At 38.5% G+C, this 22,718-nt stretch overlaps 1 protein-coding gene and 1 long non-coding RNA gene across 5 annotated transcripts in view; one reads left to right on the top strand and one right to left on the bottom strand.

Annotated features, from left to right (window-relative positions):
* Shab (Shaker cognate b) overlaps positions 1–22,718 on the bottom strand; it is a 327,591-nt gene that overhangs the window by 299,058 nt on the left and 5,815 nt on the right. The window contains exon 2 of one of the 4 annotated variants that reach the window (XM_072306433.1): positions 9,110–9,274. The exons of 1 other annotated variant lie outside the window; for it this stretch is intronic. The gene's annotated coding sequence lies outside the window, so the exon portion shown is untranslated. Of the gene's footprint in view, positions 1–6,658; positions 7,146–9,109; positions 9,275–22,718 lie in introns of those variants that run through there. 2 more of the 4 variants (XM_072306434.1, XM_072306435.1) reach the window with 2 other exon arrangements.
* LOC140226050 (uncharacterized) lies at positions 532–4,871 on the top strand. Its single transcript, XR_011900867.1, has 2 exons — positions 532–2,381; positions 3,203–4,871. It is a non-coding gene; the product is annotated as an uncharacterized lncRNA (long non-coding RNA).

Genomic DNA, 22,718 nt, shown 5'->3' with positions numbered 1-22,718 from the left:
AAAAAAAAAAAAAAAAAAAAAAAAAAAAAAAATCCAATGAAAAATCGGTGTCAGTCAACGCAAAGACATAAGTTGTGAGGTTGCGAAGCGCCGATCCATGTATAAGAGGCTTCAATTCGCACACGCAAGTCATATAGCGGTCATAGCATAGTGACAATGTGCTGGCCTTCCACCGTAGCGATTGGGGTTCGAATCCCCGCGGAGGCTCCGGGGATTTTACGCTCGTCTTCGTCAAAGGACCTGACGGCTGAACCTATCGGCAATCGGCTGACAACTTTAACCCCTTTTTTTGGCGATTTTATCAATCGCTAGGATCATCAACATCTGAGCGATCATCCTCGATCTTATCGCGATAAAATCGCAATTTTTTCGGGCCGATAAAATCGCAATAAAATCGCGAAAAGATCGAGGATAATCGCTCAAATGTTGATGATCCTAGCGATTTTATCGCCGATAAAATCGAGGATAATCGCGACTTTATCGGCGATAAAATCGCGATTTTTCCGTTGAAAAATGCTACTTGGGTTAATAGAAACCTCCTTTTTCGCCGATGGAATTGAGTAAAACTCGCGACCTGAAGGTATTTTGGCACCAAAAAACCGATTCGACAATAGACTTATAAAAAAAAATAAACAATCTTTTTCAAATGGATGGAAAGCTCTAAAAGGCCAATTATTGTCAAATCTAAATTCAAATTCATTGTTCTACCGTCAGAATACCCACAGATATCGAGTTTCAAGCGAACCCATCGGCAAGAGCTGAGGTGCCATTTTCGGCCGTTTTGAACATACCCGGCCGCTAATTCGATAAACTTTTTTGGTTTTTGGTTGAAATTTGATTTTAAAACTCAGGATAAAATGCCCTAGCTCCGGTCTTGCGAGCCTCGGTTTGCGGGATCAGGGTGAAAAGTTCTATTGGAAAAGTGAATTCTGCCTCATTTCTAGATGAAACATTTGTTCCGCGTTTTTGGCGACTTTAGAGCCCTATTGCGGCTGACTGCAACGGGTCCGACCCGGCAGAACTCGATCTTCGGAATCAGGATGAAAAGTTCTGTCGATTTTGAAAATTTCGTCCATTTCCAAGTATGACACCAAAATGACAGCGATCTCCTGGTCGTCGGATAATTTTGACTGAGGAATCGAATTTTTCCGGTGCCGAGTTGCTCCGAGACTTCACGGTCCCAAAAATTGCTGTTTCTAGTAATTTATGACGGTTATGGTCACGTATTGGCCATTCATGCTCCATCGCCGGGGTACAGATTACTCAAATTGAGGTACCTACAAATTCCTTGCATGAACTCTTTGCATCATTTACCTAACTACGGAACCTAAAATTCTAGAGTACCTATTTTAAAACTGAAGAATTTTGATTTTTCCGCCAAGCTGTCATCAATGGGATCCTTGACTTTTATTAAATTGTGGATCGAGAAAAATTATTCATGTTCGGGATCGATTCATTGGCATACTTTGACAAGAAAACGATTATACTGAATGCGGGATTGCTGGAGGGATCTTGTGGCCGAGAAACGACGTTCGACGGGTTTCCTAAGATGTTAGGGCCAATTTCCTTGCGAATTTGTGGGCGCTTCATACGGATCAGTGGTGGCGCAAGTCATGTTTTTAAGTACAGATATGACTTTCCGAATAATTCAACGATAATTCTGCAATTTTTATTTCTTCCAATCATATCTGTTACCCATCATTATATCACCTTTAACAACTTAATTCAAGCAAACCCAGGGTCCATTTTAAGCCTAGTATACATTCCAACCATTGAAAGTACCTCAAATGTGGTAATTCTTGTCGGACAAGACCTTAAAGAAATGTGGGACCAAAAATATTTGATTCCTCCTTTAAATTACTTGAGAATTGACACCCATGATTTTAAAATTTTTTCTTACCCTAAAATTAAGTAAAAATTAAGTCAAAAAAGCCAATAAAACAAACAAATAAACCCAGTTAGCAAGATTGAGCTCCGTCATTTGGATCCATTAGCCCGTACAGGAGCTCGCTCCAATACTCGCGTTATCCACAAAATGTAGCAGTAGATTGAAGATGGCATTGCTAAGCGCGCTCCTTACAGTCTCCGTCCACAGTCTCTAGCGGCAGATTGGAGACTGAGTTGATAAGCGCGCTTCTCACGGTGTTCATCCACCGTCTCTAGCGGTTGAACGAAAATGAGTCGGGAACGAGTCCAGGCGAGCGCATCTAGCCGCGTGTGTATAGTGCGTTTGGAGTTGCGGAGAAATGCAGGAGTCTGGATGCGCGCGTCGCGCGTCCTTCAACAGGCAAGTTGTTGTTAGTTGTGATTCAGGATTCAGTTGATCAGTTGTGATTTGAGTCGTGAGCGCTTGGAATTGATTGTAAAGTCCACTTGTTAAAGTAAGTATTTTCCCCATGTTTTTATTGCGTTTTCATTTTCTTTACCGGTGTTTAATTCTGCCGGACGTGCAAGAAACAAAGCCGAAGTATTTATCTCTTAGTTAGTTATTTCGCTGAGGGACGAAAGTTAGTTTTCCTTTTCAGAGCTAACCTCCCTACCACTTTGTACCATGCTCTGTTTGTTTGAATTCAACATATTTCCTTGCGAGAGTGCAGGACAGCTGATCCTCAGTTGTCCTCCAGACGTTGAACTACTAATGCGGCAAGAACACAATTCAGCTTAATAAGCCAAAATTCTCGTGATTGTAGTCTATTCGAATCTTACTTGGCTAATGCAAGGTACCACTGGCTTATATCTTGTAGACTCGTGTAAGCACTCGAGCAGTGAGCTTGCTTATGAGTTGTCGACGTATATACTTAATCAATGAGTTTCAGACTGCATCTCACTTCTTCTCCGCTAGGTACTTTCATCTGTGCTCAGGGTTGGAATTGTCCTTGTCCATTGTAACCTATCTCGGATGAGATAAGCTGAACTCAATGAGTAATTGATTTTGGTTTCATCCGCTGGGTGGTCCTTGTGAGGTGTGGAGTATTTGTTCACAATAACATACCTCAAGGGGTTGCGGAGTCTCTCAGAGGTCAACGGAAATGAAATGGTGATTTTCACAGAACTTTTATGCGTTAGTTCTGAAGTATTCAATATTTAAATGACAACAATCGCTGATTCGTTTAACAGAGTAAATGTATAAGAACTAAACATAAGTTGGGTTTATTAGGTGTGAAGCTAATGTGTAATGTCATTTTCTCCATCTATTTTTCAGTGGCCTCACTCCAGACGAGCATCTGCACTCAGATTTATTTCCAAGTATTCTGGAATTTCCAAGCGGCTAATATTCTATGATCTGATTGCCCATCCTGTATCTGAGCAATCATTGGTAGAGAGTTAGCAGCAAAATCAAATCACCTCAAAATTCATCATTTAGTGCTTCAAACAACATTGATATCAAGGAAGATTTAGTGTAGGCAACTTAAATAATCATAAACAGTGACTTTCAAAGTTTGATTTGTCCAGATATTAATTTTTTCAAACGAAGAAGAAAAGTGTACTTAAGTTCAGTGTTGGAAATGCCTAAATATCTGAATCAGTAGGTAAAACCAAACTGTTCTGAATTTAAGTTTTGAAGAAGAACTTTATATTTGGCGAGTCTTTTTTTATATAATTTCTTAACGCATACTCTTTCAACACAGAAGGACTTTGATAAACTGTAGAAAGCAGTTTCTTTTGATGCTCATCATGAAACATCATCTCAGCAAGTTTGATGCCCTCTCAAGTCTGAGTTACATATTTGTGCTGTATATTACCTGAAAATTTTGATTTTATGTAGTTCAAAGCCTTGAATATTTTCTGTCATACTTTTTAGTGATCTAGCTGTATTTGTCGGCATCATTTAAGTGGATCTGAATGTCATGATTTATCATTACAACTTATTAAGCTTAAATTAAAGACATTGTGTACCTCCATCCCCCCAAAACTGAGGGTCTCGCAGTCAAAATCTCACGATACTTTACACCGGTGACTAATGAAGAGTTACTGGAGTAAGCGTGGAGTTATTCGGACTAGATGTGGCGCATCAATCAATACCTTGGTATACATTTTCTACATCAAACTTCATTCATCTTTGCAGGGTTCTCTATGGCAAACATGCTCCCTTTGTGCTACCAGCCACATGTGTCTTTCAGTGTCATTGATTATCCTAGGATGACCAATGACATGTGTCATCCATAATCGTAGGATGACCAATGACATGCGCCGTTTAATGTCATTCATCATCCTAGAATTCCTAACGACATGTTTTAGGATTTTCAATGACATGCATCCTTCGATGTCAGGATTTTCAACAATATATGGAGTTGAATGTCTTTCAATGTCTTTGTGAGGAATGAAGGATATATCCTCGGAACGACATCTGATGATAAAGTGGCAAAAGTTATATTTTCCTTGAGAAAGTGGTGAAGATTCATTGTCAGCTTCGATGAGATTTTATAGAAAGTATTTGCAGCATCCTATTCTGGACGTATGTTGAGGCTCCATCAAATACGGCTAAAGTAATTAATACTGTTCTTTCGTCCGCTTTCCAATTTTATCGATAATAATTCTTACATCTACTTAATAGTGCCAATTCCGAGGGGAGACTCTTATCAACAGGGTTGTAGAAGAATAATAAGTTATCAAAACCAATGTTTTAAGATATGGCTAGTCTCCAGAATTTCTTATTTTCATACAAATTATGCTTATTACTTGTGCAATGTGTTCCATAAATCAACTTTTTTAATTAATGAAAAAACTGAACTAGGTAATAAAATTTTCTCTTAAATCTCTAGTTTGCCCTAGAGAAAAGATCATCTTGTACATCATCAATGTACATCTTAAATTTAGAAACGAGTCTATTTGGAATGATATAATGATAATAAAATATCTTTGTTGGTATACATCTGAGTTTTTTTCTTTTCTTCTTTTTTTCTTGACTTTAAATGTTCTCCTTTGTTACATTGTTGAGAATAAATCTAGTTAGCCATAGGGGAAAGAATTATGAGAATTTTTGTTAACGTTCCTGCAATCACATATAATTAGTATTTCAATATAAAAAGTTTTATTAGCGACATATCGAATTCATCCAAGAGGCAATTTGTCTCCTCGAAAAATAGATTTTCGAGGTAATATGGAAAATAACTCTGGTTAATAACTTTGACTTGGTGTGTTTTGTGTACCTACCGAAAACACTTTGATATAAGTACATTATAAGTATAGGTCTTTACTATAAGTTTTCTTTTAAAAAAATTAAGTTTTCTTTTGGGGTTACTTTAAAAAAAATCGGATCCACAGGAAGTACATCTACATCTCTAGAGTGCCTGATTTCTGAAATTTTGAAGCTAAAAAACTGAGGAATAAAGTGAAAAATATACAAGAAAAAATTTCATGGATTGTGAAATTTTTTCAGAGGTATTTTTGACATTTTATTTTTGAGCTTTTTAGCCTCAAAATTTAATTATATTCTCTTGAGATATAGATCTATTTCCTGAAGATCCGATGTTTTGTAAAAGAAATAAAAACCCCGAATAAATTTCATTATCAGTCAGAACTGCCGCTAGGAACGCGCTGCGTGACGCCGCGCGAGGGCCGCTTGCGTCAGCGCTACAAAGCCGCTCCGGATGCCGCGAGTAGCGGCGCCTGGACTCCGAGTCCGACGAGGGGTATCCACATACAAACGGGTGAATATCTCTAGCTACACTGCCGCTCCTCTATGTGGATAAGCGATTCCGCTTTGGCACCGTCCACCGCTAGAATCGGCGATGGAGCTCGATCTTGCTAACTGGGAAAGCTTCATAACTGACGTCATTGCGCCTTTTCTTTGAATCTTTCTGGCTGGATAGGTGGTGCTGACACCCTACTACAAGATCCCGAAGAAATATTGCGTGTGTAAAGCGATTATCATTTAATTTTACTCTGACTAAGCGAGGGATGGACGAATATCGAATTCGAATGCGATTATTCGAATATTCGAAACTTTTCGAATGCGATTATTGTGATTATTTGAGAATTCGAATCTTGCGATTGCGAATACTTCGGAAGCGAATATTCGAATATATTTTCGATTATTGCTTCGATTTTTGATTTTTTATGTACCGTGAGAGATAAATGACACTTTTAACTATGACCGTCAGTCATTCCCGAGCGGAGTTGTGGACTAGTTGTAATTAATAACGAGATTGACGATAGGGATGGACGGTTATCGAATTAGAATGCGATTATTGATGCGATTTTTCAAATATTCGAATTTGCGATTGCGAATACTTCGGAAGCGAATATTCGAATGTGATGTGATTATCTCGGTGCCGATAATTCGAATATCGAATATTCGATTATCTAAATATTCGACCATACCTAGACTAAGCATGTTAGGTTAGGTTAGGTGAGGTAAAGTTAGGTTCGGTGAAATAAAGTTAGGTTAGGTTAGGTAACGTTAAGTTATGAGGTTCGGTTGGGTTAGGCTGGGTAAGTTCAAGTTTAATTGAGGTAGATGACGTAGGTATAAGTTAGGTTTTATTTCTCAAGGAAGGTTTCGAAGAATCTACATAATAAACCGTTGCTTCGATTTGACCGGTTTACCAAGTTCGATCTTCGAACACCGATAATCAATCGATCGCTGAAAATAAAACCCGTTGACGAGTGATAGATCGACACCGTAATGGGTAAACCTAAATCCAACATGCCTTACCTTGGAATCTGGCGAGCTAGACTTAAGATTCCGTGCGGAATGTAGGCCAAAATCATCACTTATTGCATCGAAAGGGAACCATCATTCGCGTCGCGTCTTACGGAAAATTCACAGAACTACACCCCGAGCGACCGATCTTAACTAAGCAATGTCATACAAATATTGGGGTCACCACGGAACCTCACCTCCTGTTTGTCAATTTTACGGCCTTCTTGGTGGCAAACTACCACAACGCAGAGAACTGAGGGACGGCAAGCAGCGCGCTCGAAAGTTTCATATTGACTGAGAGCCGCACAGGGACAAGTTCCGAAAGCGACGCGGGCGCCCTCTAGTGATGAAGCACGAGAAAACGCGCGTACACCTGCGAGTACAAAAAGAGCGACCCCACTTCTTCCCGCAAACGAACACAAGGAAGGCAGTTCACGCACTAGAACAACGATACTCGACAGTTTAGAGTCGCGTTATTGGGTCGGAAGCTTTCACTTCCGAATTGGTTCCTCGCGACCCTCGATCACCCGCAGTTCCTCCCCCTTCCCCCCCTTCCCCCCCCCCCCAAGCGAACGCCACGGATAGCAGATCAAAATTGGTTTGTCCTCGTTTCCATGACCTTTGACATATGTGCTTGCATAACTTGCTTTATTTCGGCGCTCTTGAGAAATGTTAACAGGGATGGCGCGGTCAGTGAAGGCTGATCAACTGCGAAGCAAAATTGCCACGAGCAGAAAAAAAAGAAAAAGTCTTGGAGCAAAAGTAGTCTTTGGACGAATTGTTTCGCCGCATGTATGACCATCCTCGGGAATTGGATCCATACATATTGTTAGTGCGGGTCAGTCCATTTAAGATTTCATTTTCAGAATCAGACTTCCACAGCAGTTGGAAGTCAGTAAGTGACTTGTATATGATATTTTTTGGGACCTTTGAACCCCTCAGAATAATTATTGGACAGTGGCATGGCTCTTTTCGGCACCATTTTTTTTTATTTCTTGTGATTTTTAAGAGTTTTTGAAAAAACTCATCATTACCGTGACCTATTTATTTTGTTAGTCCAGCACACGCAAAAGAAGTGGAAACTGATCTTTTTTATTTTTTTTGTTGAGTTTAAAGTCTGATAGTTCGAAATAAATACAAATATTTGGATAAGTTATGATTGAAACTTTTATTTAAACAAATTTCGATGTCAAATTCGGAATTTTTTGTTTTTTTTTTTTTGAGTTCGAAATTGCCCTACATTTGAGAGAAAAGGATGAGGCTGCATGTAAAGACTTTTCTATAAAGAGCTAAACTTATATTTTGTAATTTCCCCCTAAATTGTAAATTTACAGCTTTTTTTCCAATTTTTTTTCAAGAAAAATAAGCCGGTTACGGTAATGATAAATAGTAGCGGTAATGACTGTAAGTATACGGTAATGATTTATTGTTATGCATGACGGCCTTATGGGGTAGGATCTCAAGGCTGAAGGAAAAAAGCACTGATTTCTAAGGAAACATTGTATTAAAGCAGTACAAAAATTCGAAAAAATGACCAAACCAAATCATTTGAAATAAATAAATCGTCAAAGAAATGGTAGACATCAACCAATTTCACATTAAATGAGTATCTCTAATGAGATCAGTAAACAAAATAATTAGGTATAATAGAGGAAACATAGGACTTTATTTATAACCACCTCTATATGCAAAAGAGAAAATTTCTTTGAGAAGAAATGTAGGTAACGTAAACAAAAATATCTCTAGTGAGATCTTCAAACAAAATAATCATAATAAGAGTCAAGAGAAAATAGAACTTTTAACTAGCAAAACTAGCAATAAATAGTATAAGACTATCTTGGATCGTATTGATATACTTTCTGGGCAGGACGCAACGGTACTGCTGGTGGTAGGTATCTGATGGGCCATTTTCTTGTACTGATTTAAACTGACTGACTTTCAGTTTTTTTTGTAAGTTCTGAAACCATTTCTCGTATGGGGTTGACATTTTTCTTCAATAAAAACGTCTGTGGACAGGGAAATGACAGAGATATATTTCAAGGTAATCTCAAGCAACTGAAATTATTCCTAAAAAACTAAAAAAGGCCGCTATAGATTCATTAAAAAAGATAGTTGGTCATAACCGAAACTCTTGCATCATTACCGTACACCCTAGACGGTCTGGGTGGAAGTTACGGTAATGATGGTTACGGTTACGGTAATGATGGTTACGGTAATGAGAAACATTCTAATTTCGCGCCAAAAGGAGACATGGGCTTGTTGTAGGAAGGTGAGATTTAATATTTAAGGTTGGTTTAATGCCATGCGTTCATAAATGAAGTAGCTTTGATGATATCTTCAATCCTTGGTGGATTTTTATATGGTAACAATAATGGCAGCTGAGAGTTGGACAAAACTCAATTCATCACTGTAAATTGAACGAATATTACTTTATGATGAAGTAAAAAATAGAGAGCTACTCACCATGGGTCCTACTTCCAACACAAACATCAACGAATGTAAGTTCGAGCTGGTGCTGTCGCCTAGCAGCCGAAGTTTGCTCCAGAAGAAGGGTTACGGTAATGACACCAAATCCAGTATCAAGCACAAGATGCCAATTTTTTCGAAAACTTAGAGGAAAATGTAGCTCTAAAAAGAAAGAATTATCAATTCAAAGTATGCTGAAGCCATATTTGATTTCAGAAGCCAATGACTTTGTATATATTTGCTTGAATTCAGCGATAAAGTTGAGACTTTCGACCGGTAACAGGTTACGGTAATGACAAATTCAGCATTTCAGATCAAATTTGAGCTATGAAAAAAGAAAATTCCTGCAATTTAAGCACGGATTCGGATTCAGCGCAAAATTTTCATGAGGAATGATGTACAAAACACCATGCCACTGGTTTGGTTTTGTGAAAAAAGTAGCGGTAACAGCAAAATGAAATCTTAAATGGACTGACCCGTGCATCTTATTATCACCAGTATGTAACTTCAGTCGCCAACTTTTAAGTAGTTTAAGAGGTAATTTTCACTGCGACCAACCAATAGGTACTTAACTCAGTCCGAGAAAATTCGTAAGAGAAAAGTTCAGGAAACATTAAAAGTTAGGAGAAGAAAGTATGAGAAAAATTCGGAATCAATTATTGGGTATTGGTGGGTCGCAGAAAAAGTATTAGCCTTTCGAACTACCCACTACTTACATCCTGACGTGTACCGATATACATACAAAGGCTGTCCCAAAACAACTGAGACCAAGTTTGTAATTCAGAAACTATGATAAGACATCGAAATGCGTCTTACGTGAGGTTGTAGTCCATACTATTAGCTATCTACCCTCAAAATATGAGCTTATTCAGTTGAAAACTCGCCAAGTTACAGTAATTTTATGGGGACGAGTTGAAAATGACCCTACAGGATTTTTGAGCTTGAGATAATTTTATTTTAGCACTCTAGTTACCAAAACACGTCCCATTTTCAATTCGTCCCGCACAATTCGATGAATCAAACTTCCTGAAATATCTGGCAGTGGGGCAAATGCGCCATTTTTTGTATTGCTTTAATGGAAAGAACTAAGGCTCCTGATGTCACAGGAATTTTCCGGGGATTTTTGATCACCGGAAACCTCCAAAAAATCAACTTAAAAACGCCTAAAAATTCGGATTTTCAAAACAGTCACTTTAACGCGGTGACGGATCCGGTACATTCGTTACGTCACATCGCATGACAAACCTGGTCTTTTCATAACTTACAATGTATTTTCCCATAAAGAATTGGCAGGAGGCCGCTTTTCAAATGCAAATATCGAATCAATCGATGATTTTTTGAACAAAATGGAATTCAGAAATGGATTCCATGGACGTTTAAATGGTTAAAACCTTCATAGGATAAATCAGAACCGACGGGATAAACCCTATTTTTAAGGAAAACTGTAGTCAATGGGTGATTGTTTACATGCAATAGTGATCACAGACATGAACGTTGGCTCAATATTTAGCCATTTTCATGAGTTTTTACTTTTCTGTCACTATTTGAAGGTAAGTTTTTTTTTATAAATCAATTGTTTAGTACCTCAGTATCGTGTTAAAAGCCGAAATGGGATACAGTGTTATATATTAATTTAGAACACACTCTTGACAGTCTAACGCTCAAACCTCGATGTAGCGAGTCAGTTGTTATGTCTTGATATGTCACCTTCCTGTCACACATATATCAGTATCAGAGCGCCACCTGTCGGCCACACACTTCACTCTCTATTAGAGTCTCCCTCTCTTTTTCTCTCCCCCTTACTTCGACTCATCGACTCTCTCAAGTATGTCCTCGTGCTCGTGTAACACATTCAAGTTCTCGAATAAACTATTCATGTCTTCAAAGTTATCGTTTCTTTTTATTTCACAAAAGGTTATGGGCCCAGTAATTGCGTGCGTGATTATCGGATTGTGCGTTAGTTCGGGAAACGTGATCTGATGTTTCGAACTTTGAAATTCTTCACAAAAGTGCGTAGCCGGTCTGACAACCCAAGCAAAAACGTGGCCTAAAGTTATCGGTATAGTTTTGTATTTCGCAATCGAAGTCAAATCATGAGTGATGTCAAAGGAAACAAGTTTATGTTTAATGTGCCGATACTTAGTGGAACTAACTTTAACAATTGGAAGTTCAGGATTAACTCCATCCTAGATCAGAAACAGATAACCCATGTGCTTGAAAGTGATGGACCCCCGGCCGACGCAGTGGCTGAGACAAAGAAGAGCTTCAAGGAAGCCGACGCCAAGGCAAAGGCAATTATCATCCAAGGTATTGAAGATAAACACCTAGATATAGTTAAAGATTCGAAAACAGCCAAACAGATGTTAGAGGCACTGCAAGCAGTATTTGTAAGGAACAGTGCATTCACCAAATTAACTTTATGGAGAAAGTTAATCAACCTGAAATGTGGGTCCACCGACAAACTTGAAGATCACTTTCTCAAGTTTGACGTCATAACCAGAGAGCTGGAAGATGTTGGTACTAAAATTGACGAACAAGATAGAATCTGTCACCTGCTACTTTCTTTGGGGAAAGATTATGATACAGTTATCACTGCTTTGGAAACCATTCAAGATGTCAAAATGGACTATGTGAAGGCGCGTCTTTTGGATGAAGAAATCAAGCTGAGGAATCGCAGTTCGGTACCTGCCAGTGGATCATCAGAGGCTAGTTTCGCAGCAGGAAGTAAGCAATTATGTTACGAGTGCAATTCTGAAGATCATTTTGCCCGTGATTGTCCCAGACGCTCTCAAGGAAATCGTGGAAGAGGCAACGGATATCACCGAGGAAGTAATCGTGGACGCTACCATCACCGAGGAAACAACAGAGGACGAAGAAGAGGATCAGCGCACATTTCTGAAGAGAAGGAAATATCTTTCTTCGCATTCAACACAAAGGAAGTTAGTTTAATCAGCAAAGAAGAAAATGACGTTTTTATTCTGGACTCCGGAGCAAGCAGCCACATGGTGCAGCATGGTATGATTAAAAATATGTACGATATTTCTTATTTTGATAGAGGATTTCCTATTGAAATCGCAAATGGCGAATCAATGACAGCTGTTGCTTTAGGAAAATTAAAATACTTGTGTCATGAAAAACTTATTGTAATTGAGGCTCTAATAGTTAAAGAATTGACCCACAATCTGTTGTCAATTAGAGTACTTGTAGACAAAGGATACAAAGTCATTTTTTCTCAAGGTAATATACGCATTTGTGGAACAGGTTGGAAAATTGAATGTGAACAAGAAAAAGGATTGTATTATTTAAAAGGAACTCTTGAAAGACAGGAAAATTGTTATATTGCTAATTTGTGGCATAGGCGATTAGGCCACCTGAATAACGAGAGCTTACGACAGCTAGACTTACCTGTTACTAATAATAAGTGTGAAACTTGTATTGAGGGCAAAGCCAAAAGACTACCATTTCCTTCTCATGAAAAACGATCTCGTTTTATAGGTGAATTAATTCACTCGGACATAAGTGGTCCTATCACACCAACAACGATTAATGGTGAAAGATATTTTCAGGTCATAGTTGATGACTTTTCAAACTTTGTTGTAGTAAAACTTTTGAAGACTAAAGATGAAGCAGAAGAAAATCTTATTTGTTATATTAATGAGGTAGAAAGGCAAAAAGATATATTTGTTAAAAGAGTACGACTGGATAATGGCGGAGAGTTTACGTCTAATTATTTCAAAGGTATGATGCGACAAAAAGGTATCTTGCTCGAGTACACAAGTGCTTATAGTCCATCTCAAAATGGAAAAAGCGAGCGTATGAATCAAACATTACAGAATAAGGTTAGAACAAAACTTATAGATTCTGGAATCTTGAAGAATCTCTGGGGAGAAGCTATCCTATGTAGTGCGTATGAATTGAATCGTTCTCCCTCAGAGAGTTTACCTGCTGGTAAAACACCAGCTCTTCTTTGGCATGGTAGACAAGACCTTAGTAAACTAAGAATATTTGGATGTAGGGCTTGGTGCATCACTTTGCCAAAAGAATCAAAATTGGAACCACGAGCTAAACGTGGAGTAATGGTAGGCTATTGCGGTAGTGGTTACAGAGTCTGGCTTCCACAAGAAGAAAAAGTAGTAAAATCTCGGGATGTTAGATTTGATGAATCAGTCGCTGAATATCGAGATCATCTGAACCAAGAAAATCAGACTCCGTACCGATGTGTAATTGATCCAAATTGTCAAGAAAATGAAGCACACAATAAACCTTGTATTGAACCAAATAAGGAAAGTGAGGTAAATATAGTTAATAATCCAACAAGCACTCCTAGTTTAAGTTCTGATCTTTCTTCCAGTAAAGATAAGAAAACACAATCAGGTAGAACTGTCAACTTGCCAAAATATTTGCATGATTATAATCTGGAGGTTAATTATTGCATGCTATCAAGTGCGAAAGAACCAAAAACCTTCAGCGAAGCCAGTAAGTGTCCAGAGTGGAGAGAGGCTATCAGCAAAGAGTTGAATTCGCATGAAAATCTAGGGACTTGGTCCCCTGCTACTTTGCCTGAGGGGGCTAAAGCTATTGAGACCAGATGGGTTTTTAAAATTAAGGATGACGGGACGAAAAAAGCTCGTCTTGTGGCAAAAGGGTTTCAGTTACAACCTGATAATAATGAGCATTTATATGCACCTGTCTGTAGGCCAGCCACTCTAAAACTCTTATTGTCTCTCACAGCAAAGAAAAAGTGGGCTATGCGTCAAATCGATGTACCCACTGCTTTCCTAAACGGCGAATTGGATACTGAAGTTTACATTAAAAGGCCAGAAGGAATTGTCACTGATTGTTATGTTTTTAAGCTCAATCGCGCTTTGTACGGTCTTAGAAATTCACCTAGATGTTGGAATGATACTTTTACGGAAAAGATGATCAGCCATGGTTATAAAAGGTCATCCTACGACTATTGTTTGTACTATAAAGATGGTGTTTATTTGTTGATACACGTTGATGACTCATTAATCTGTGGGGAACCTCAGAAGGTAAATGTTTTGATAAATATTCTTCAAAAAGAATTTAATGTCAAAGTATTCGAAAAAGTTGAGCGTTTTCTCGGAATGAGTATCAAACAAACTGAGACCTCCATTGCAATAAATCAAACTCAAATGATAGAAAATTTATTAGAAGAATTTGGAATGTCAAAATGCAATCCAATTGCAACTCCCTTGCCAGCAGATTTTCATATTGATGATGCCCCAGTAATAGAAGATGTGCCTTACAGAAGATTAATTTGTAGTTTAATGTATATTGCTGTTACCACGCGACCAGACTTATGCTTTGCGGTATCTTTATTGAGTAGAGTGCTTGACCGACCCACAGCTGCCTGTTGGAAGGCCGGTAAGAGAATCTTGAGGTACTTAAGTGGAACCAAAGATTTAAGTTTAGTATTTAAAGGTTCACCCCATGATGAGTCTCTTACTTGCTACTCAGATGCTGACTGGGCTGGGGATAAGAGAGACCGCAAGAGCATCAGTGGCTGTATGGTTTTTGATAGTGGAAACCCAATTGCCTGGTTTTCTAAAAAGCAGAATTGCGTAGCAATTTCCTCAATGGAATCCGAGTTGTATGCAGCCTCTATTGCTGTACAAGAACTTGTCAACATCAAAGGACTTTTAACAGATATGAATACTTCTCCTAAAAATACTGGACTCCTTTTAATAGATAATGAATCTGCTGAGTCAGCAATCTGCAACTTTGAAAATTCAAAAAGGGCTAAGCATATCGATATAAGGGCACATTTCATTAAAGATTTGTATAACAAAAAGGTTTTTGAAGTTCAACACATTCCTAGCTCAGAAAATGTTGCTGATATTTTCACCAAAGCATTGCCCAAAGAACTATTTGTAAAACACCGAAACAAAATCCTGCAAAATTGTGTTTAATTTTTTTTCTTTCATGTATGTAAATTCATATTACTCAGTTATTTAAAAGAATGAAAATGTAACTTTTACTCAGTTATTTAAGAGAATGAAAATGTAATTTTTACTCAATTATTTAAGAGAATGAAAATGTAACTTTATTTTTTTTTCTTTCTCCATCAAAATTAATTACAGAAATTCATTTAAAGAAATTCACTCACGAGAACCTGTAACTAAATTTTGTGTACTACTAACAGTATTAATTTTTTTTTCAAAATTATATGGAGAACAAAGTTTCTAAATTTCTACTGCATCCACTTGTATTCTAGGATTACCAATGCTTGTATCTTGTTGGGCGATCCAAAGGTTTTTCCTTAGAATTTAAAAACACTTTGAATCGAGGGGGTGTCACACATATATCAGAGCGCCACCTGTCGGCCACACACTTCACTCTCTATTAGAGTCTCCCTCTCTTTTTCTCTCCCCCTTACTTCGACTCATCGACTCTCTCAAGTATGTCCTCGTGCTCGTGTAACACATTCAAGTTCTCGAATAAACTATTCATGTCTTCAAAGTTATCGTTTCTTTTTATTTCACAAAACTTCCAATGCGTTACTGAAGGCACCAGAATGATATTATCAATCATTGATGATTGACAACACTGATGAGATGAGGAGATCGGTACGTTTAAGATGGAGGCACGGAAAGTAGACGTAGGTTCCTTCTCCGGTTACCAGATTTATCAATTTATTGTTCCGCATAGTGTTTTATTACAAACACACTTGTGTTACTTTAAAATCCAGTGTGTTAGTAATAAAACACTGTGCGGAAGAATGTATTGATAAAAACGTTCTGAATAATATCAAGAAGTTTGTTGAAGAGTTTAGAATGATTTCCACGCATTGAGAGAACATCTATGGTTTTAGCGTTGGACTGCCGAAGTGTGTTCTGAATTGTATGTTTTAACAGATGCCGTTACGACTTTTAACATGATCCAAAGAAACTAAGCAGTTGATTTACAAAAAAAACTTACCAAATAAGAGTAATATTTTTTTGAAGTATTAGAGTAAAAGAGTAAAAACTCAAGAAAATGGCTATTGCAAATTAAATATTGAGCTAACCTCAACTTTTATTGTCACCAAGGTTTTCCTTAAAACTAGGGTTTATGCCGACAGTTCTCATTTATTTAATGAAGGTTTTAACCATTTAAACGTCCAAGGGTTCTGTTGGAATTAAGTGCTAAAATAAGCAGTAAAGCTGACAACTGTGTGTCGTATGTATCGTAATGTGCTTATCAAGCAGTCTCTGAGCTGCAACTGCGTGTTTAATAAATAAAAGAAGTACGGGTTAGTCCGAGCCCAACACTCGGTGTTTACACAATCTCCTCTCCCCGTATAATGTATAATGTAAAAGATAATAATAACAACAGGTTATGGTGGCCCAGTCACTCTTTTTTTCGTGGAAACAAATTCCGAATCTTTTCGTGGTATCAAGTGCTGTTCAGTGAACGTGAAATCATTAAAAATTAGTCCATCATGGGATGGTTCAACGACGAAGAAATCACTACGACCAACGATTTGGATATCAACGATATGACTCTGTATGGACTATTCGCAATCCTCGTGATTTTCCTACTAGTGGCGTACATAAAAACAAAAGCAGAAAATTAAAGCAAGAACTTGCGGAAGTGCGACGAATCGTGAAATAAAATAAAACACAGATAAAAAAAAAAAAAAAAAAAAAAAAAAAAAAAAAAAAACCGAGCGCTGAAATAAGATAAAACACAGATGGAATAAAATGAAAACCGAAACGCGAAATAAAATTAAAAACGAAAAAAAAAACAAAATAATATAACAGACAATGCGTTCTTTTTTGACGGACAATCTCCAAAATAAAATAATAAAACAAACAGTTTGACTTTTCAAGGAGGACTCTTTTTCTGGTGTGTATTTTTGACCAGCGGACTTTTGTTTTTGACTAAAAGAACGATACGGACATGGCAGAATCACACTTCTTTAAAACCATACCAAGCTGCAAGGAACATCAAATTACCAGACTTGGCGTTTTGATATGAGACTCGCGTTCAAGGCACTTCAGTCTTGGGACATAGTAGATGGGACACAGTCGTTACCGGTCCGTGAAACCAAAAAGGAGGATTGGACCAAGAAAGATGCGGCCTGTAGATCAATAATCTCGAAACGCTCTGACCGACCAACACAAAACCCAACTGATAAATTGTGACGCAGCCAACCAGATATGGGTTACAGTTACACTGTCAAAAATCTTCGGAAAAACTGGTGATGCAGTAAAAGGTCGAAACTTGAATACCTGCACTATCACATTAAAGCTATTGATTCAACAAATAAAACCGTGTCAGAAGAGTTACTAATAAGTACAATTTTACAGTCCCTACCAGAAAAGCTAAATTACTTTCGCACCTCTTGGCGAATGCAGAGTGCAGATACCAAAACTCAAATTAATCTTAAAGCACAGCAAACGGAGGAGAAAAATTCAAATAAAAAAGAACTTGAGGAAGCTGTAGCCTTTTACAGCGAAGGAAATACGTTTTGTAAAAAATGTAAACGACCAGGGCATGAAGCTAAATTTTTTAGAACTAAAACAAAGGGCGGCTGTTCCATTTGTGGCAAGCCAGGCCATGTTGCGAAATTTTGCGAAGATAAAAATGAGAACAATAGTGAAGATAAGAAAAGATGTTCCATTTGCAAAAATGATAACCATGTAGAATCCGCATGCTTTTTTTGCGACAGAGGGGTCAAACATAACAAAAAAGGGTCCTCCAATGATAAAGTGTCTTTTCTCACTTTTGAAGAAACAGATAGTGGAGCATTGATAGGTGCCAGAAAGGGGTACGTGCAGCCCGGTGCTGTATGCCGGGTGATTCGATGGTGGCTGATTTCGTTAGGCCTTGTCTCGACGGCGCAACTGTTGAGGGAATTAGGTGCAACTGTAGCGAGTTTGTTGCACCAACCGAGATTCCCTGTCTCGACGCGCATGCATGTGTTCCTGGAACTTTTAGGCGGGAATATTTGAACAATATTAATTTTTCTTGGTTAAACGATGTCAATTGAGATAATTGAACTGATAATTAAGAACGGGAGGTGAATATTTTGCGTTATGTCGACCAGGTATAAAACAAAAAACAATAACATTACTCAGATATGGATAAAAAGAAAATATATTCGATAAAATTTTATTTTCTTGCTGTAGTGATATGCTACAAACGAAAATATAAAATTGATACTGAAATGTGTGCAAGTATTTCTAAATAATAACCGCTCCGAAATAAAACACCCGTAATACACTCCCGCTTCACGTGTAACCAGCGTTTATCAATCCAAAACATCGAAGGTAAACAACTGTTGAGGTTCCAGATTTCTGACCTTGAAAGTTTCACATATAAGTGAAACATTTTTGAGACACTTGCTTCCTTCAACAGTTGCGCCAATTTTCCTCAACAGTTGCGCCGTCGAGACCAGGCCTTAGCCGCTTAATTCCTTGGTTGGGGGCGGTCGTTAGGGGACTCCGTTAAACGGGCTCTTTGTAGGTTTTGTAAAGGAGAAGACCGTCCCCTTGGCGCTAGGAACAGCCGCTGCTGAGACCTGTAGTACGTCTCCCACGCAAGATCAAAACGGGCCATTTCAAGCTCGTATCGAATACCATTGAAACTTGCCCTATTCATTCATCTATCAATGCCGTATGTTTCCCAAAGTTTCAAGTCTCCAAAAAATTTTGGGGGGAAGTGGCGGGGGGTCAAAGTTGAAAATCCGCTAAATTTTCGCAAATTTTTTACTTCAATACTACTAAATATTTAGAAACGCGGTTTAAACGAGCGTTTTTGGCGAGAAAAGAGCTTTCAGAAAATATTTAATATCATAGGGTTATGTCGACTTAAACTCGAGTTATCGCCTCCGAAGCGCCGGAACGCTATAAAATGACCCGCTTTTTTGTCACGTTCGGGCCGATCCCCAAAATACTCCATTTTTAATTTCTTTGAAAAACTGATATGTTGTTTCTGACTTTCTATGGCACCTATGTGTCTTTACCGTATCCTGGGGAAACGTTTTGTTCGCGAGTTATAAGCGCGGAAAGGAGCGAAACTCGGGAAAATCGGCTATTTTGAACTGCGCGCGTCGCATGGGTTAGAGGGAGAACGCCCCCTCCTGCTCAGTTCGGCGAATCACATTCCTCTGCCGACCTCGCATTGTTGCCACATGTCTCCTGATCCGTCGCCGCGCGCAGTTTAAAATAGCCGATTTTCCCGACTTTCGCTCCTTTCCGCGCTTATAACTCGCGAACAAAACGTTCCCCCAGGATACGGTAAAGACACAGAGGTGCCATAGAGAGTCAGAAACAACATATCAGTTTTTCAAAGAAATTGAAAATGGAGTATTTTGGGGATCGGCCCGAACGTGACAAAAAAGCGGGTCATTTTATAGCGTTCCGGCGCTTCGGAGGCGATAACTCGAGTTTAAGTCGACATAATGACGACCTATGATATTAAATATTTTCTGAAAGCTCTTTTCACGCCAAAATCGCTCGTTTAAACCGCGTTTCTAAATATTTAGTAGTTTTAAAGTAAAAAAATTGCGAAAATTTAGCGGATTTTCAACTTTGACCCCCCGCCACTTCCCCCCAAAATTTTTTGGAAACTTGAAACTTTGGGAAACATAGGGCATTGATAGATGAATGAATAGGGCAAGTTTCAATGGTATCCGACACGAGCGTGAAATGGCCCGTTTTGCACGTACCCCTTTAGACAAAGATAAAAATGTAGAAGGGTGGATTCTGGAATCAGGAGCATGGTTAGGTCAGTAAATAAACACATTTTCCTTACTGCTTCTTGATTATGTTTTTATGATGCAGAACTTTTCAAAGTACTATCCATGAAAATTCAGAGGACAGCCAGTTAGTGACCACATACTTTTTCATTTTTTCATTTATATTCTTATTTAAATTAAGTGGATCAAATTAAAACATAAATAAGTACAACTGGAAACCAAAAGGTATGTAAAAATAATTAAAAATGTTGATCACCTTACTTACTCTGTTCCTTTCTTTTCATGTTGACTCCTATTTTTTTCATGCAACTTAGGCAAGGAACAGCAGGAAGGGGTCGCATATTTGGCCTGATCATCGCTAGAGCTTCGGATTGTCCTAACAAATCCGGGAGCCGCCACTGTATCTTACAAGAATAACCCGTTCAACTTTTGCATTATTTTGAGATATTTCCGCGGAAACTTAACGAAACTCAAACCTTTTGTACTCTGGCTGGCAAACTTAATTCCTCGCATACAGACGAAATTTGGAGCTGGTTCATCTGGCGGTTAATTAATAATCGCTAATTAATTGCAGTTTTATGGTCAATTTTTCAAATCACCCGCGCCGCATCGCATTCGTGCCTCGAAATTTTGCCTTTGATTGAACATCCATATTAAATATAAATGTGCTGCCAACATTTAAAAAATCAATGCAACTCATTTTGAATAGTCGAGAGGGGTGCCTTTTGAAATTTCTTGAATTTAGAACATACTTTCGAATTATTATAACTTACGAAAGTCAACTGATCAAAGTCGTTGTTTCATCTAATCACGACACACCACCAGCGTCATGGCGTCGGCTAGATGCTCCATAGAGAGCCTTTTGCAAAAACGGCCAAATCCCCCGTAGCTCCGATTGCTTCCATTTTTTAGTATACTATTTTACCATAACAAAGAGCCCTGTTTCTGATAATTTCAAGTCTCAAAAAAATTTTCCCGTGCTTTAGCGGCGTTGCCAGGTTGCAACCTTCAAAATTCGATAACTTTTGAACCAATGGAAATGTTGCATGTGTGAGGGATTTGCGATTTGACCAATCATTCTTGTGTAAAAGTTCGCGAGAAACACGATGGTGCCACTGGTTTTCTATGAAATCATCTCCCAAGCTCAAAAAAAGCTCTCAAAAAGAGGCCAAAATGAAGGGGATATCCCACCTTACCCTGAGAGTCCACCTCTACATCAAAACAAACTCTCCATGCAAAGATAGGGAGCAAATACATTAGCAGGGTTGCCGTGTTCTCAATTTTGGAGTCCCCAAATGAAGTGGAACTAACAACCTTTGCCACTCCATTTGGGAGATTCAGATTTTTTAGAATTGCCTTTGGTCTTACTTGTGCAAGTGAAATGTTTCAAAGCAAAATGTATGAATTATTTGGAGACATTTCTAATCCGATAATTTATATTGATGATTTTTTATTTGTGGAAATAACAATACACATGATCAGACCCTCAAAAAAGTACTCAAGAGAGCAGAGGAGCTAGGTCTGAAATTTAATCTGAAAAAATGTAAATTTGCAAAACCCAGTTTAGATTATTTAGGTCATGTTCGATCAAAAGATGGCATCAAAGTTGATCCCAAAAGAATTGAAGCAATCCACAAATTAAAACCTTCAAGAACACTAAAACAGCTGCAATGGTTTTTAGGAATGATAAATTATAATGCTAGTTTCCTTAAAAATCTTCAATTAAAAATCCCAAATTTGCGTTGATTGCTTAAAAAACCGGTTCATTTTAAGTGGGAAAAAATTCATCAGGAAGAATTTGATAAAGGAAAAGACTTAATAACTAAAGCTCCGGTGCTATCGTACTACGATGTAAATTTACCCACAGGGTGTCCCAAAAGTCCCTTCCACCCCCTCTAAAATTTTACCTAATTAATATTTTGAAACGAAACTTTGGGGATGTTCATCGATAAATGTTAGCTACTTTTGGGGCCCCCAAAATTTTCAGGCCCCCCCGTGGGGAGGGGCTGCGGACCCCAACTTTTTCTTTCAAATAGCAACCCCTATCTTGTGATACCTCATTCCAAAGAGTATAAAAAACTAAGAATTTTGGCGCAAACCGCAGATCAGTATCTTAATTTTTGACCGAGTTCTGATAGGTCAAAGGTCAAATTTGACCTACTTTCAAAACATCATAACTCCGGTTCAAATTATTGTAATGAAAAAAATAAAACGGGAAAATTTACCAAATTGTGTTCGCTTTTAAGTAAAAATTGCAGAATTCACTTCGAACTAATATTTGTTAAAGTTTCTCAGTCAATCCCAACACAATCCTATGGCGCTACCTAGCGGTGCTTTACCGAACTACTTTTCTTTCTAGAATGTTCTCTTGTCGTTGTTGAATCGTCGCCATCAAGACCAATCCACACAGGTCAGTCATTCCCGAGGACGAATTTTGGTACTCTACTGCGCAGTGACGTAGTATTGAGTGCATACAATGTATTTCTTATGGGTGCACTCAATAGTACGTCATAATGAGTGCTGCGAGTTAGGGCCGGGCGGGGGAGTAGATTTCAAAAAAGCTGCGCAATGACAAGGCGGATAAAGAATGGTGGTCGCATTTCGATTTTGGCTGCCATCTTGAAGCGTTGTGACGTCAGAAGGGTACGGGTTATGCCGTGCAATCCGAGGTTGAGTCGGCCCCCCCGGCCTCGGCGACTCTAGCCTCGGCCAGCTCATGTACCCGATGTACCCGATACCGTGTGACGTCCAGAGGGTACGAAATGCGACCACCATTCTTTATCCGCCTTGGCGCAATGAGTGCAATGACTGACCGTTGCCTACGAGAATGGAGAGGCCGTAACTAGTCAGTTCTGTGACGTCAAGCTAGTAGATATTTACCGAAAACAACAAGCATCT

This window comes from Bemisia tabaci, chromosome 1, assembly GCF_918797505.1.
Source record: "Bemisia tabaci chromosome 1, PGI_BMITA_v3".
NCBI classification, from domain to species: Eukaryota; Metazoa; Arthropoda; class Insecta; order Hemiptera; family Aleyrodidae; genus Bemisia; species Bemisia tabaci.
Note: the sequence above shows the minus strand (reverse complement) of the source record. Positions and strands in the feature narration are given on the sequence as shown.